Source organism: Acomys russatus, chromosome 5, assembly GCF_903995435.1.
Source record: "Acomys russatus chromosome 5, mAcoRus1.1, whole genome shotgun sequence".
NCBI lineage: Eukaryota > Metazoa > Chordata > Mammalia > Rodentia > Muridae > Acomys > Acomys russatus.
In genome coordinates, this window is record NC_067141.1 from 32,306,075 (window position 1) to 32,316,550 (window position 10,476).

A 10,476-nucleotide genomic window follows, 5' to 3' on the forward strand; every position below is an offset into this window, starting at 1 on the left:
AGGAGGGAGGGAGGGAAGGACAGGAGGATACAAGTGATGGGATAACAATTGAGATGTAATCTGAATAAATTAATAAAATAAAATTTAAAAAGAAATTAAACACCACCAAACCAAATAACCCAATTAAATATGGGGGTACAGTGATAAACAGGGAATTCTCAACAGAAGAATATTGAAAAGCTGAGAAACACTTAAAGAAATGCTCAACATCCTTAGTCATCAGGAAAATGTAAAATGCAAATCAAAATAACTCTGAGATTCCATCTTACACCTATCTGAATGGCTAAGATAAAAAAACCTCAAGGGACAGCAAGGAACACAGGCTGGCGAGGATGTGGAGAAAGGGGAACACTCTTCCATTGCTGATCGGAGTGTAAACTTGGACAACTACTTTGGAAATCAATCAGGAGCTTTCTCAGAAAAATTGGAATAGTGCTACCTCAGGACCCAGCTATACCACTCCTGGGAATATACCCGAAAGATCCTCCATCATACCACAAGGACATTTGCTCAACAATGTCCATAGCAGCCTTATTCATAATAGCCAGAACATGGAAACAACCTAGATGTCCCTCAGCCGAAGAATGGATAAAGAAACTGTGGTACATTTATACAACGGAATACTACTCAGCTATTAAAAACAAGGAAATCTTAAAATCTGCAGGCAAATGGGTGGAACTAGAAATGATCATCCTGAGTGAGGTAACCCAGACCCAGAAAGACAGCCATGGTATATACTCACTTATAGTCCAACATAGATGTCTTCTGAGAGACTCCATCGAGCAGAGTATTGGGACAGATGCTGGGACTCACTGCTGGACTCCCAGTGGAGTGCAGAGAAGGATATGGAAGAATGGGGGAATGGAAGGACCCAAAGGTTCGGGAGCCCCACAAGGAGACTATCAAGGCTGGCAGATCTGACCAAGGGGGCCTGCATAAACTGTTGCACCAATGAAGGACAATGCACGCAGTGAACCTAGACCCCCTGTTCATATCTAGCCGATGGACAGCTCATTCTCTAAGGTGGTGGGCAAGCAGGAACTGCCTCTGACACGAACTCTGGTGCCCCCTATTCAATCACTTCTCTTTTGTGGCGAGGCCCGGTGGCACACAGAGGAAGAGGAAGCAGGCTATCTGGATGAGACCTGATATGCTGTGGCCATATGATGGAGGAGGAGGAGGTTCCCTACTGTCAGAGATCTGGGGGAAGGGAGTAGGGCAGAAGAGGGAGGGAGAGTGGAAAGGGGAAGGTACAAAGGGCGTAATCTGAATAAATTATAATAAAAATTTAAAAATCACAAAGAATCAATAAAAAGTTAAGAAAAAACCCCAACCCAACCCAACCCAAAACAAAACAAAAACCCCTCCACTCAAGAAATATCAGCCTTGCCAGCGCCTGCCAGCTCGACTTCAGTCAACTAATAGCAGACCACAACGAATGCAAAGAGCAAGAGGCCTATGTCCCCCTCGACATTTTATTGTGGAAAAGATATTGTCAATCGAAGGCTTCTAACGCTCATAGTGTTGCAGAGTCAGATCTCAGCCCACTGTCCTTCCTGTTTGCCAGGGGCAGTGATGGGAATCGGGAAGAAGCACCAGGTGAAGACCTAGTGACTGATAGCAATGAGCCCTCGAACGAATTCCCAACACAGGCGCTAAATAGATTTGCAGGCACCATGGGCAGCAAAACAACAGCTGCATAGGAACTTTTTTTTTGAGGGAAGGTTTACTCCATGAAATTGTACCAGTGACTCGTCATGCCTGTTACTGCCCAGGAGCATAAGGTGTCATGCGGGAGGACCTGGGGAAGACTCCTGCATCAAGGGGTTGGCTTCATACACAGTTGGAGCAACCAAAAACAGACTAGAAAGGGCAAGAAGAAAGCCAAGCAGAATTGTTAGCACAACCCATTCATTCACTTCTTTCTGTCCCAGCAGGGTGGTGGGAGAGCTCAGTGGTCAGCCCACAGTGGGGTTTGACAGACACATGAGCCTGCACTTCTCCAGCATGTACCAGATTTTTTTTTTGAAACAAAGAAGACACTCATCTTACCCTGTTGCCATGGAGGATGGTTTGGTTAGCAAAGTGGCCTGTGGCCCACGCTATGCTGAATTCCAACAAGAAAGCACCTGTAATTCTTCTCCCAGTAAGCTGAAAGCAGAAATGCATAGAACGTTAGGCTGAGCGAGAGGGTCTCCTGTGGATTTCAGAAACGTCCTGATTCATGGAAAATGCTGTCTAGCTTATGTTCAATGCACTCTGTGAGTGACATTTTTTTTTATAACAGCAAGGAGACTGTTGCCATGAAGGAAAATAAAAGCTTATTTTTCTGATATTCCTAAATAGTCTATTTGCTGAAAGAAAAAATTTTAAAGAAAAATGAAACAAAATTTGTATATCTCCAAAATAAGCATTGATGACAACAGAGAAATAATCAGGAGTCGATGGTACACAAACAGACAAGCTTTCTCTCTGTTTTCATTCTAAAAAAGTCACTTATAACTTGGCGACCTTATTTATGCAGAATTTCAAAATGCTGAAAAAGAAATTTCGAGTATATTTTGGAGCTGCCAAGACCTATCCATTGTTCCTGTGATGGCCACAGGGTGGTCTTTTTGACTTCATCTCTCTGCAAATGTAATTTTCTCACTTTGTGTCTTAGCAATCACGTTCCTAGGACTAGGGCTGGAAACAGAGAGGATTTCCTCAACAGAGCTGCTGAATACTTAAACAGGAGACAACAAAGTGAGAGTGACAACTCACAGTGAGAGAACAGTCATGCAGTCGACGGCAGGATACTTACCACCATTGATGTTCAGATTGCACAGAAACAGAACCACTCCAACAAAGGCAAAGACAGCGCTAACAGTGTTTATCACCAGGGTGCTTTTCATCTAATGGAGGCAATAAGAACAGTAAATTATGTAGAAGACAGGCGAATTTAAAGGGATGGTATTCTATCCAATTTAATGATTCTTAATCTTTGGCATCTTGTTTTAGTTTTTTAAAAATTAATTAATTATTTATTTACTTTTAATTTATATGTATTTGTGCATGTATGTCTGTGTGAGGTTGTCAGATCTTGTCAGACAGTTGTGAGTTGCCATGTGGGTGCTGGGAATTGAACCTACGTCCTCTAGAAAAGCATTCTGATGCTCTTAACCACTGAGTCATCTCTCCAGCCCCATCTCATTTTAGTTTTAATTGTGCTGAGGATTGAACTCAAGGTCCGATGCACCCTAGGCTAGTACTGTACCACTGACCTATATCCCCAGCATGAGACAATATTTGAAGTTGATACAATGTCTTTCTTCTGTCCTTCTGAGTAGTTGTGACAATTACTCTGTATCCTAGGTGTCAGTTTCCCCTAAGAAGCTGTAGACATTGTAACTGGTAGGAATATAATAAACATATAAATATAATTCGAAGCAGAAGTTCACCTGTCACATTTATGTAGCAGCTTTGTTTACAGTAACAGCTCTACTATACAGCTGGACGATGTGCAGAGTGGGAGTGACTTTGGAACACTCAGTCCTACATGGGCTATCTTCACCAAGCTCTTCTCAAGGCTCAGGAATCTATGGGGAAGATTTTATTTGTCCTTCCTTCCTTCCTCCCTCTTTTCCTTCCTCCCTCCCTCCCTCCTTCTTTCCCCTGAGAAAGAACACAAAGTTGGGTGGGAAGGTAGGTTGTGAAGATCTGGGAGGAGTTGGAGGAAGGGAGAGAATATACTCAAAATAAATTGTATGAAAAAAATTTAAAGTAAAAAAAAAAACCCACTCTGTAAAAACAAACAAGATTTTTTTTTTGAGATTCATTTAATTTTATTTTTATCTGGATCTTTTGCTTGCATGCACTTCTGTGTACCATGAGCATGCAGTGCCCAAAGAAGGCAGAGGAGAGCTCTGGATCCCCTGGAAGAGAGATCACGAGTCACTGTGTTAGTGCTGGGAATGAAACCCAGGTCCCTTAGAAGAGCACTCAAGTCAGCGCTCTTAACTGCTGAGCTCTCTCCAGCTGCAAGAACAAAATGTCATTATTCTGTGATAGGGACTTTGTTATATATTCAAAATGATGTCACTTTTAACTCTTACAGTCACCACACATGAGATGGTCCTAGTATCCGACCGTATGCATTCCTCCCCAGCTGTACCACTCCTAAGACAGAATCTCTTCTTACGCAACCTCTGAAGGGCTGGATCCATACAGAGAAGGATGCTCGATTTGATTTTGGATTACAGTAGATGCGTCTAATCAGAGCTAGGCTGAGTTTAACTCTAGCACGATCTGCTATTTTATCTGGAGAGCACGGAAAATACGATTCCGTGCTCCCATCTCCCCCTTCTTTGTTCTTGTACATAACCCCATATAGTTTTGAAACCATTTCTGAAGTGGTTTAGGGAAAAATGTCTTTTTCTTGATTTGCCATTAAACCATGGGATTGCAACAAGGGCGTGCTGTGGCTGGGAGGTTTGAACCTCAGTCTCTGTGGTCTTTTCTGTGTGCTCTTTTCATGAGAGCATCATGCTGTGACGATTTAAAGAACTGACAACAGAGGTGATCTGCATAAGGCTAGGAGCTACACATCAGAGAAAAGTGAAATTAGAACTGAGAAATGGCAGTGAACACCCAGGACTTTGTTATTGAAGTGGTGTGTAGGTGCTTTTTGGCTCCTAGAGTCTTCCTTGGTTTCACCCGAATGCCCTGTGACCCAACAGAACCAGGGAGCCATCAGTTAAAGCTTAAACACTTGTCTTTCCCAATCCCTTCTTCTTCTTTTTTTTTTTATTAATTTATTCTTGTTACATCTCAATGTTTATCCCATCCCTTGTATCCTCCCATTCCTCCCCCCCCCCATTTTTCCATTATTCCCCTCCCCTATGACTGTTCCTGAGGGGGATTACCTCCCCCTGTATATTCTCATAGGGTATCAAGTCTCTTCTTGGCTACTTGCTGTCCTTCCTCTGAGTGCCACCAAGTCTCCCCCTCTAGGGGACATGGTCAAATGTGAGGCACCATAGTACGTGAGAAAGTCATATCACACTCTCCACTCAGCTGTGGAGAATATTCTGACCATTGGCTAGATCTGGGAAGGGTTTTAAAGTTTACCTCCTGTAACCCAATCCCTTCTTTTGTGCTTTCAGGAGCCTGAATGTGGTGCCCAGCCTTTCCTGATAGCAAACTGAGCTCCACTCTGCTTCTCCAGTGCAGCAACCACCCAGCAGGGGGCAGAAAGCTCTTTTGAAAATGAGCTTCCATCCACATTGTGTGAATCTATGATTTCAGTTTTTCCTTGCTAGTAAATCAAACCAATCTTTAAAGGGATTTAAAAAGCAGAAATAAGTTTTTAAACTTACCAGACAGCGAGAGAATTCCTTGAATGCTGATATGGAGAGTGAGCCAGAAGCAATGACCTATAGAAGGAGACAAATCCGTGTATGGCAGGTTCTCTTTAAACAAGAGGTTGGTCTAGTTGTGTTTGTTTGGTTTTCCTTACATACAGCTCAGTGGTTTTGTTGTTGTTGCTTTTTTCGATTAACTCTTGGGGATACATAGATTATTTCCCACCCTCATTCTCTGTCCTGTAAATAACTCCTGTTATAAGTGACTCCGAGTTTCTTTGGATGACTGAGCCTCCCCAACCCCATCTTGTCATTGGTCTATTTACGTCATGTTTCAGATCATCCCCTTTCAAGACCCTCCATCCAACACATTGCTTCTTGACCTGCACATGCATTAGGAATGAGTTTCAGCTGCAGTGGAGTTAAGTCTGAAGTGGGGAATGACAGACCCCCTTCCTTCTACTCAGTCAGAGCCATTATTTCTCAAAACTCTCTAGCCCTTCGACGTAGCACTTTTCAAGAACTGAGCTGTGAGCAGGCTGGGGACACCCATACCGCACAGGGAGAGGTGTCCTAGCAGTCTACTCACAGAGATTCCACCCCAGAATGGATGCCCACCAACAAAAGCAGTAGAGGAAAATAGCTAAGACATATAAGAAGATGCTCTCTGCAACATCTCTAAAGCCAGTATGCACCAATCCAATTATGATTTGGGTTCCCTGAAGAAGAAAACAAAGAGGTATTTTAAAATCACTCCTTCATTTCTAGCCTGTGAAACTTTATGACCACAGTCACTCCTGTTTATTTACTGTCCATTTTGCCAGGATCCATTCACCCAAACAGTGAACATGGTGATGTTTACTGAAACAACTGGGGAGGAACGGCTTCTGGTAAAACCCTTGTTTGAGGAGTCAGTAAGATGGCTCATTGGATAAGCAGATTTGTTGTCTAGTCTGATGACCAGAGTGTGATACCCAGACCCCATGTGGTGGAAAGAACTGGGTCTTTCAAATTGCCCTCAGACTTCCAGGTATGTGTGTATGCATACATGAAAGTACACACACACACACACACACATGCACAAGTACATGCATATACATGTTCAAACATGTAATAAACATTTTAAAGAAATCTTGTTTGATTTCTGAACGGTCTACAAAGAAGTCTTTATTACGTATAACTACTTAAGCATCTCTCGGTATCACCTGTGAGCATCTTAGTTTGTAAAGAATGCTGTGACTAGGGTGGCAGTAGCTGTCTTGCACAAGTGCATCAGTTCCCCGGCCAGGCAATGCTAGTCACGAGAAATGGAATCCGTGGAGACAAAGTCAATCTTAGAGTATTAATAATATGTCTGGCAATGCTCTAAGCATCTTGTAGGTATTATTTCCTGTCACTGAGCCAACAACTAGGTGGTGACACAAAGCCATAAGAAAACAGGTGCCCAAGGGCACACAGTTATGAAGGGGCAGATGTCCAGAATGCATTGCAACAGACTGACTCCAAAACTCATCTGTCCTTTCAGGCTCAACTTGGTTCCACCGATTCTGAATTGTCTTGGTTATTATACTAGTCAAATTTATTTATTTTTTCCTTGTAAACTTCTCTTGCGTTTCTCACCCATAATATGTAAAACATTTGGTCATGTGATGGTATTGGGGAATGCGTTTTTCTTACATATACTCACTGTAATCATTCACTTAAAGAAAAATAGAATGTAACCACATTAGGAATTTTGGTACTGCTTGCAAGATCTTGCTGGGATAGAAATAATAAAGGTAGGTTAGAATCCTTTTCCATCCACAAAGATGTGTATATGTATATATGTGAATATGGCTGGAGCTTGCTCCTTGGAGCTTTGCTCCATGTATGTGTGTATGTATGTGTATGTGTGTATGTGTGTATGTGTGTATGTGTGTATGTGTGTATGTATGTATGTGTGTATGTATGTATGTATGTATGTATGTGTGAAGTTAAGAAATCTTGTTGGAACCTGTCTGCTGGAGTCTGTCTTACTTTGTCATCCAGGATGTGTGTGTGTGTGTGTGTGTGTGTGTGTGTGTGTGTGTGTGTGTGTATGGTCTTTCTTTTTCTCCTTTTTTAAACACTAGCTACAATCCAGTAGCAGTCCCCTCCAGGAGCCCCCAGCTCTGGCCCTCAGCCAGTAGCAATGAGTTCTGGCTCCCATTTGCCACCATCAGTGGGAGCTCCTGTTGCTAACAATCAGTTCCGGCCTGGAGAATTGAGCCTTTTACCCTCAGAGAAAGTCCACTGGGTGATCAGCCTGCCACCTATTTATGCCCTGCCTCAGTCTACCCAGTGACTTTGAAGATGACTTTGACAAAAGACATACCCACAGGGCAACACAATGCAGACAATCCTTCACTGAATCCCTCTTTGCAGGTATTTCTAAATTCTGCCAAGTTGAAATTAATGCCAACCATTGAAGTGGTTTTGAGTGGGAGGGATGAATATTCTACCTCCCCCATCTGTGGCCCCAGAGGATTGTGATAACTTGGGGTGTAGCTCCATAATCTTCATAGAGAAGAGACCCAGCTTCTGCCAACTGTGGGGTTTTTTTTTTCTTCAAAGCAAAACTTCACCTTTTCTTTAAATATATTTTGATTGCATATGTCTTTTCTACCAGGAAGAATCCTCCAAATGGATCTTTGTACCACACAGTAAAAGCCAAAGCTTTCTGCTTCCGAGGTTTCACAGGTATGCTCCCCACATCCCCTCTGGCCTCCTTCCAATTGTTCTTTCCTTTGAGTATTCTGTTCGCCTTCCTTGACCTCCTCCTAAATACATCACACACACTGTCATCTGGATAGCTTACATCGACCATTTTCTCTTGCTCTGGTGTTTGTATAGCTCACTCTGAACTTCATGCATTTGTAACGCCCATCTTGATCAACTTCAAGTTGCTACCCATTCACTGCCTGCTTCTTTTTCCCCATTTTATACTCTGATTATTACTTGTTTACTTAAATTTTAAGTTAGCATATAAAATATTAGGATTCATTGTAACATTTGCAAGTGAAATAATTATTATATTCTTTCTCTTCTCTTTCCATTTGCTTCCCTGTGCCCTCCTCAAACCCTCCCTCTCCCAGAAACCTCTTTTCTGTTTAAGTGTTACATGTTACACATGTTACAAGTGTCCTATTGCCCATCACTTTTCCTCAATATACCTTTTTTTTTTCTTGTGATCTCCTTTCTAGTTTCATAGCCTGTACTCACATTTACCCACACCCACCCATATACACACATATACAGTAAAAGATACGATGTGTATGAGAGAGAACACAAGACTTTTGCCTTAGTCTGGGAAGTATCTTAGATACTGGGACTATATAGATACCTCACTAAGTATATATATATATATATATATATATATATATATATATATATTTTTTTTTTTTTTTTTTTTTTTTTTTTTTTTTTTTTTTTTTTTACCTTCCAACACACTCTCTAGTTGGCATCCTTATTATGTGTACAGCTTGATTTCCCCAGCTAGGCCATGGATCCCTGAAGGCAGAGACTGTGTCTGCCTTGTGCTCCTAGGTATTTTCAGCCACTGTGTGGGGTTGGCTTTGTGAGCTGTAAGTTTGCAAAGAATGTGTTCCACTTGGCAAGAGAAGATCCAAGGAGCCACCCTCCCATGGTAGGTTGGCTGCTGGAGTGGAGGGTGGGGTACTGTTCATTTGTACTTGCCTGCAACGCTGTGACTTGACTAGACTACCCAAACCATTAGCTGGTAAAAGGGCTGGAAGAATTCTGACACATAGTGAGAATCTATTATCTACTTAATCCTGGAGCTTTACACAGGAAGAGACATGACATATTTTGGTGGGACTGTATGGAGAGGCATGGGGAAAGTTTGACAGATGATGGTCAGTTCTGTCTAAGCATGTTGAGTCTTTATTACAAGCCAGGGATGCTTTACAATGCTTAGATAAACAAGATTGTATGTGACCGGTTCAAATAAACTTTTTAATAAAAGCAAAGCAACAAAGATATAACATTTCTAATAGTTTTCATATCCTGCTTTCCCCAGACTGTTTGCTAGTAGTTCCATTCCTTTCAGAACAGTTATCAGTGATCCCTTTAAAGTCAGTTTGTCTTTATAGAAATGAGGCTATATAAGCCACCCACAGATAAAAGTGAGGCTGCCTAAAAAAGACTTTCGCAGCAGTGGGATCAAGTAAGAAGTAGCTCCTGTCATGTCACCATTACTGGATCTTCATGCTAAAGTGAGCCTTCTGTGAACTGCTTGACTAATGACTGAATCTAAAATAAGTTAACTCAGGGTAGCTCATACACAGACTGGTCATCTATTCATGAGAGAAACACAGTTACCAGAATAGTCTTCAAATGCTTTGCTCAGTGGATGATGATAACGAGGTACTATTTATAAACAACAGATGCATGGTAACCTTGAAAATGCAACATTAAAAGTCTAGTGGCAAATACATTCACCCCAAGTGCTATTGCTGCATCTTTCAAGTTGGGTGTTGTTCCTGGAGCTGGATTTACTGTTGGCATGCTTTCTCGACCCAACTGATTGGTAGGGAATATTCCTGGAGATGCAATGAAGGAAAGTTGCCCGGTCTGTACTTGGTTTCCTATGTTAAAAAAAACCTAGAGGTTGTTGAGGATGAAGATCCATGGGACTCATTGGTGGGAAAGGATAGGGAATGGTGCCATGCATTCCAGGGTAGGCAGTGGTCTGGGAAGACATCAGTATGTCCGAAGCAGCACAAAACATACAAAAGTAATGCATTTACCAAGAAAAGAAATTAGAGGACATCTTGTCAAGTGCCAATTTTCCATACAAATTGGAGAGGGCAAGTGAACAGATATTGGGTAGTGACAAGCAATAGAAATATGATGCTCATTTGACCTTGGAGTCCCATAAAGAAGTAAAGGACGAAATGATGGGAATACATTTAGCTTTCAGTTCTTCATATTTAGTTTTGTAGTGTGTGTGTGTGTGTGTGTGTGTGTGTGTGTGTGTGTGTGTGTGTGTGTTTCTTAAGTTAATTGATTTTGAAGGTCAACAGAAGGCAGAAGTGGCCCCAAATGTCAGAATTCTGTGATTGCATAGTCTAAGTGCCCTGCATTAAAATGCCAG

General features: G+C 41.9%; 1 pseudogene; it reads right to left on the reverse strand.

The window, feature by feature from the left end:
• Positions 1–2,077: 2,077 nt before the first annotated feature.
• On the reverse strand, positions 2,078–10,083 carry LOC127189809 (membrane-spanning 4-domains subfamily A member 12-like; annotated as a pseudogene).
• Between the last annotated feature and the right edge of the window lie 393 nt (positions 10,084–10,476).